This window comes from Triticum urartu, chromosome 3A, assembly GCF_056163025.1.
Source record: "Triticum urartu cultivar PI428250 chromosome 3A, HENAU_Tu73, whole genome shotgun sequence".
NCBI lineage: Eukaryota > Viridiplantae > Streptophyta > Magnoliopsida > Poales > Poaceae > Triticum > Triticum urartu.
The window spans coordinates 673,250,906-673,257,950 of record NC_141875.1 but is presented as its reverse complement, the minus strand read 5'-3'; positions in this window follow the sequence as shown (position 1 = coordinate 673,257,950).

The following is a 7,045-nucleotide window of genomic DNA, read 5'->3' as shown; positions in this document are numbered from 1 at the left end:
ATAAATTATAGATACGTTGGAGACGTATCAGCATCCCCAAGTTTAATTCCTGCTCGTCCTCAAGTAGGTAAATGATAAAAGAAATAATTTATGAAGTGTGAATGCTAGCAAGTGCATAAGTTTCATCAATGATAGTTCCAATCACTTTTTATAGCATCATTATATATCATAACAGTGACTCATCTTCATAAAACTTTTCATGATCAAGTAACAAACTATTCACATGTTAAAGTATAGATCATAAACTTTCTTCAAACTAACAAACTATATTCTCAGTCATCAAACAATTGCAATTCATCTTATTTTCAGGAAGTGTCTATGTCAGAGCTTTGATTTAGCAAACTCCACATACTCAACTATCATTTAGTCTTTCACAATTGCTAACACTCATGTGATATTTGTGGGTTCAAAGTTTTAATCAGTCGCAGAGAAAGATAGGGGCTTATAGTTTTGCCTCCCAACGTTTTACCTCAAGGGTAATGTCAACAACAATAGTTCATGAAAACTTACATCCAATTGGATATATATATATATATATATCAGGATCTTTCCAACACAATGTGCTTGCCAAAGGATAAAATGTAAAAAGGAAAGGTGAAGATCACCATGACTCTTGCATAAAGGTAGAAGATAAAAGTTAAAGATAGGCCCTTCGCAGAGGGAAGCAGAGATTGTCATGCGCTTTTATGGTTGGATGCACAAAATCTTAATTCAAAAGAATGTCACTTTATATTGCCACTTGTGATATGGACCTTTATTATGCAGTCCGTCGCTTTTATTTCTTCCACATCACACGATCGTATAAAGCTTATTTTCTCCACATTAATAGATCATACATATTTAGAAGGCAATTTTTATTGCATGCACCGATGACAACTTACTTGAAGGATCTTACTCAATCCATAGGTAGGTATGGTGGACTCTCATGGAAAAACTAGTTTAAGGAATGTTTGGAAGCACAAGTAGTATCTCTACTTGGTGCAAAGAATTTGGCTAGCATGAGGGGGAAAAGCAAGCTCAACATGTTGGATGATCCAAGACAATATACTTTATTTCGGGTATAAGAAAACATAACCCATTACGTTGTATTCCTTGTCCGACATCAACCTTTTAGCATGTCATATTTTAATGAGTGCTCACAATTACAAAAGATGTCCAAGATAGTATATTTATATGTGAAATCTCTCTTCCTTCAATATTCTTTCATGAATTGTTCAAGTGACCAATTCTACGTTTGCTAACTTTCAATAAGTTTACTACCTATACTTATTCTATGTGAAGTCATTACTCCCCATGGTATAAGCATATGAAACATATATAAATTCAGATTTATGAAGTTCAATTATTCAACAATTTACTCATAGGATATACGTGAAGCACGTGAGTAAATGACAAGCTACTCCAAAAGATAATAGTGAAGGACACTGAGTAGTCAAATAATTAACTAGCCATGGGAGGATTATTTTTCATTTAATAATTCAGATCCAATGATTTTATTCAAACAGCAAGTAAAATTGAAAATACGCTCCAATAAAAACACATATCATGTGACGAATAAAAATATAGCTCCGAGTAAGGTATACCAATAGTTTTGAAGATTAAAGAGGGGATGCCTTCCGGGGCATCCCCAAGCTTAGGCGCTTGATTCTTCCTTAAATAATAACTTGGGGTGCCTCGGGCATCCCCAAGCTTAGGATCGTTCCACTCCTTATTCTCCTCATATCGATATCTCACCCAAAGCTTGAAAACTTCAATCACACAAAACTTAACGGAACTTCGTGAGATAGGTTAGTATGATAAAGAGTAAACCATTCACTTTAGTACTGTCAAAGACAAGGTTCATAATTGTTCTCACACAATGCCTACTGTACCATGTCATTTCTCCAATTTATATTGAGAAATATAAGTCATAGGAACTAGAAAACAAGCAAACTATGCAATGAGAACAGAATCTGTCAGAGACAGAATAGTCTGTAATGATCTAAACACTAACCATACTTCTGCTACTCAAAAAATTATGAAATAAATTTGTGGACGTGAGGAATTTGTCTATTGATCTTCTTCAAAAAATTTCAGCACAAAAGCACTCTTCTGTAAAAAAAATGGCAGCTAATCTCGTGAGCGCAAAGTTTCTGTTTTTTACGGCAAGATCACATTAACTTTCTCCCAAGTCTTCCGAAAGGTCTTACTTGGCACTTTATTGAAACAAAAGCTATAAAACATGATTACTACAGTATCTTAACCATGATAACACACAAAAACAGTACGGTTAAATATTGGGTTGTCTCCCAACAAGCACTTTTCTTTAATGCCTTTTAGCTGGGCATGATGATTTCAATGATGCTCACATAAAAGATAAGAATTAAAACATAAAGGGAGCATCATGAAGAATATGACTAGCATATTAAGTCTAACACACTTCCTATGCCTAGGGATTTTGTGAGTACATAATTTATAGGAGCAAGAATCAACTAGCATAGGAAGGCAAAACAAGTATAACTTCAAAGCTTTAAGCATATAGAGAGGAAACTTGATATTATTGCAACTCCTACAAGCATATATTCCTCCCTCATAATAATTTTCAGTAGCATCATGAATGAATTCAACAATATAACCATCTCATAAAACATTCTTTTCAAGATCTACAAGCATAGAAATTTTTCTACTCTCCACATAAGCAAAATTCTTCTCATTCGGAATAGCGGGATCACTAGTTCCTAAAGTGGACACTCTTCCAAACCCGCTTTAGATGGTAGTACCATTCATACTCCAAAAGATATAAGTGAAGTTCATGGAGCGTTCTACAATTAACATAGGCTAACCAATATCCAAGCTCAAAATGTATAAGTGAAGCACATGAAGCATTCTATGAAACCATACTCAAAAGATTTAAGTGAAGCTCAAAGAGCAATTCTATAAGATCATACTTAAAAGATATAAGTGAAGCACATGAAGCATTCTATAAACCAATGAAGAGATGCCTCATACTAGCATGGTTCTTAAAGAAAAAAATAAAAACACAAAGGACACAAATCATGTGAACAAAACAAAAACCGAGGTATACCGATAATTGTTGAAGAAGAAAGATGGGATACCAACCGGGGCATCCCCAAGCTTAGATGCTTGAGTATCCTTATAATATTTACTTGGGGTGCCTTGGTCATCCCCAAGCTTGAGCTCTTGCCTCTCTTTATTCTTCTCACATTGGTAACTCTTCGTTCTTCGAACACTTCATCCACACAAAACTTAAAAAAACTTTGTGAGATCCGTTAGTATAATAAAGCAAATCACTACCTTTAGGTACTGTTGTGAACTCATTATAAATTCATATTGGTGTAATATCTACTGTATTCCAACTCATCCATGGTTCATACCCTCCGATACTAGCCATAGATTCATCAAAATAAGAAAACAACACGCGAAAAACAGAATCTGTCTAAAACAGGACAGTCTGTAGTAATCTGGAAGTTTAGTAAACTTCTATAACTCCAATAATTATGAAATAAATTTTAAAATTTTAAACTTTGTACAGAACTAATGTGCAAAAAGTTTCAGACCCATTTGACTTTCTAGTAAAAAAATGTAAATTCACGCGCTACAGCCAAAGTTTCTGTTTTTGTTCTGCACATAGTAAACAAGCAATCTAATCATCCTAAAACCAAATCTTGGCACATTATTTTTATAATACAATGGATATATACAAGGGGATAATTATTTACAGAGAAACTTCCATGAAAAATTATACATTATTTCGGTGAGCATGAACACGAGAGCTCAAGGTCGACCCTCACTTCTTCAATGCATAACTTTCCAATCACTCCTCTTTTTGAAAACTTTTTAGGCATGAGAGGCAAGTAATTTTTTTTTGGTATTTTCATTATTTTAAAAAAATTGTATGTTTCACCCACAACTAAACAGAAACAAAAAGGAAAAACAAAATCTACTTAGTGAAGAAAGCAAACAAGCACACACGAGAATATCAACACCACGCTATTGCTCCCCGGCAACGGCGCCAGAAAAGAGCTTGATAATCCCCAAGTGCAAGGAATCATCGTAGCAATTTCCAAAGGTGGAAGTGATAAGTATGGAGTGTAGAACCCACAAGGAGCAAAAGGTAAGATCAATATTATCTCAAGCCCTATCTGCCACTGATACGACTCTACGTACACCGAACGTTTGCTTCCAACTAGCAACGAGAAATAAAACTATGTTGTGGGTATGAAGAGGATAACTTTGTATGATATCGGAGAGATAAAATATAAAAGTATGTGCTGTTATCATAAAGTTAGAATATATTACTAAATATTATAAATAGTGAGTGTGTAATAATGGTGGATCGGTGTGCGGAATTGGCCTAGGCAATCGTTAACAAGACCGGTTATCACTATTGCAGTTTCATATGAGGGAGAGGCATAAGCTAACATACTTCCTCTACTTGGATCATATGCACTTATGATTGGAACTCTAGCAAGCATCCGCAACTACTAAAGATCATTAAGGTAAAACCCAACCATAACATTAAAGCATCAAGTCCTCTTTATTCCCATATGCAACAACCCCCTTACTCGGGTTTGTGTTTCAGTCACTCACCAACCCACTATAAGCGAATCATGAACGTATTACAACACCCTACAGCGGGAACCCCTCATGCTTGCACGACACGGAGGGCACCATAGGACAGCATCAACATAAAACATACAACTCATACCAATCTAGATAATAAATCAACCCAAAGACAAAAGATATCTACTCAAAACATCATAGGATGGCAACACATGATTGGATCATAATATGTGGCATAAAGCACCATGTTCAAGTAGGGATTATAGCGGGGTGCGGGAGAGTGGACCGCGTAAAAGAGATGAGTATGGTGATGATGATGGTGATGTTGATGAAGACGATCACCACGGCGATGATTCCCCTCCTGATGGCACTCCGGTGCCACCAAGAGAGAGGAGGAGAGGTTCTCCCCCTTGTGCTTCCTCCTCCATGGCCTCCCCCCTGGATGGGGAGAGGTTCCTCCTTTGGTCCTTGGCCTTCATAGTGAGGATGGCCCCTCTGGGATCCTCCTCCATGCCCTCTGGTGATGATGGCCCCCTCCGGCAGGGTGCCAGAGAGGGCCTAGATTGGTTTTCGGTGGCTACGGAGGCTTCTGGCGGCGGAACTCCCGATCTAGGTTAATTTTCCGAGGTTTCTGTATTTATAGGAATTTTTGGCGTCGGTCTCACATCAAGGAGGTGCCCGAGGCGTCCACGAGGCAGGGGCCCACGCCGAGGGGGGGCGGGCGCGCCCCCACCCTCATGGACAGCCAGGGACTCTTCTGGCTCAACTCTTTTACTCCGGGGTCTTCTTTTGGTCCATAAAAAAATGTCAAAAATTGGCACGTCAATTGGACTCCGTTTGATATTCCTTTTGTGTAAAACTCAAAAACAAGGAAAAAACAGAAACTGGCACTGAGCTCTAGGTTAATAAGTTAGTCCCAAAAACCATATAAAATAGCATATAAATGCATATAAAACATCCAAGGTTGATAATATAATAGCATGAATACTTCATAAATTATAGATACGTTGGAGACGTATCATGAAGCGCCTTTGGTAAGTGGAATTCAGTAAGGAAACATTTATATGGTGTGCTAAAATTTATTGCCACTTGTTACTATGGAAAACAATCCTTTAAGGGGTTTGTTCATGGTATCTTCACCTCGTCCGGAACCACAATTAGCTACCCCTCAACCTACTGCACCTACTGAAAATATTGAATATGAAATTCCTTCGAGTATGATAGAACAACTGCTAGCTAATCCTTATGCAGGAGATGGAACCGAACATCCTGATATGCACTTGATATATGTAGAACAAATTTGTTGATTGTTTAAGCTTGCAGGTTTACCCGAAGATAAAGTTATGTAGAACAAATTTGTTGATTGTTTAAGCTTGCAGGTTGTGGTGCGCCATTACTAACAAATTTTTTTCCAAAACTAGTAATGGCACACCACACACTCTGTGCGCCACTACTAACAATTTTTTTTACTTTTTTTCAAAATTAGTAATGGTGCACCACAACCATGGTGCGCCACTACTAACAATTTTTATTATTATTTTGCAAAAACTAGTAATGGCGCATCATGTAACAGGTGCGTCATTAGTAACCAGGGTTACTAATGGCGCATTGTTAGGTGGTGCGCCATTACTAACTTTCTTTGCACACCCCCCCTCCCCCCCCTATGGACCGCCTTTTCAGTTTTAGAAAAAATAAAAGAAAATGATGGAAATGTGAAAAAAAATAAAAGAAAATAAGTTTCCCATGTGATACGTGGTCTAGTTGTCGGGAAATTTACAAATATGAATTTCGACTTCATTTGCAAAATCTCTCTAGAATTTCGTAAAATGGGCATAACTTTTGCATATGAACTCGGATTAAAAAGTTTTTATATGAAAAATCATCTACTCAAAAAGTTACATCCGAATAGAATTGGGGGAACATTGTTCAAGATTTTCAGAATCCCCAAAAACCTAACAGAATAAAAGATACGGGGCTTTTAAGATCTAGAGGGGGGAATGGAAAAAATTCAAACTTACTAGTGGCGCACCATTTGCTAGGTGCGCCACTAGTAACAGAAAAAAAATTTGGTTTCAAATTTTTTTTGAATTTTTTTTTTCAAAATATGATACGTAATATGACCAGGAAGTTTGAAATATTTTTCAAAATTTCATCACACTCATGAACATGAACAAAGTCCTAGACATCAACAAGGTTTAATAGGATTGATATGATAGATATATCAACAAGTGCCTGTTAAGTGAGGTGGTGTTGGGGTTGGATAGAATTGCGAAGTTAAGCGTGCTCGGGCTGGAGTAGTGTGAGGATGGGTGACCTTTTGGGAAGTTTGACCACTTAGTGTGATTTTACTTGAGATTAAGCATAATGACCACTTAGTGTGATTTTACTTGAGATTAAGCATAATGACCACTTAGTGTGATTTTACTTGAGATTAAGCATATTGACCCGAGATTAACAGAAAAAAAATTGATTTTTTTTTAAA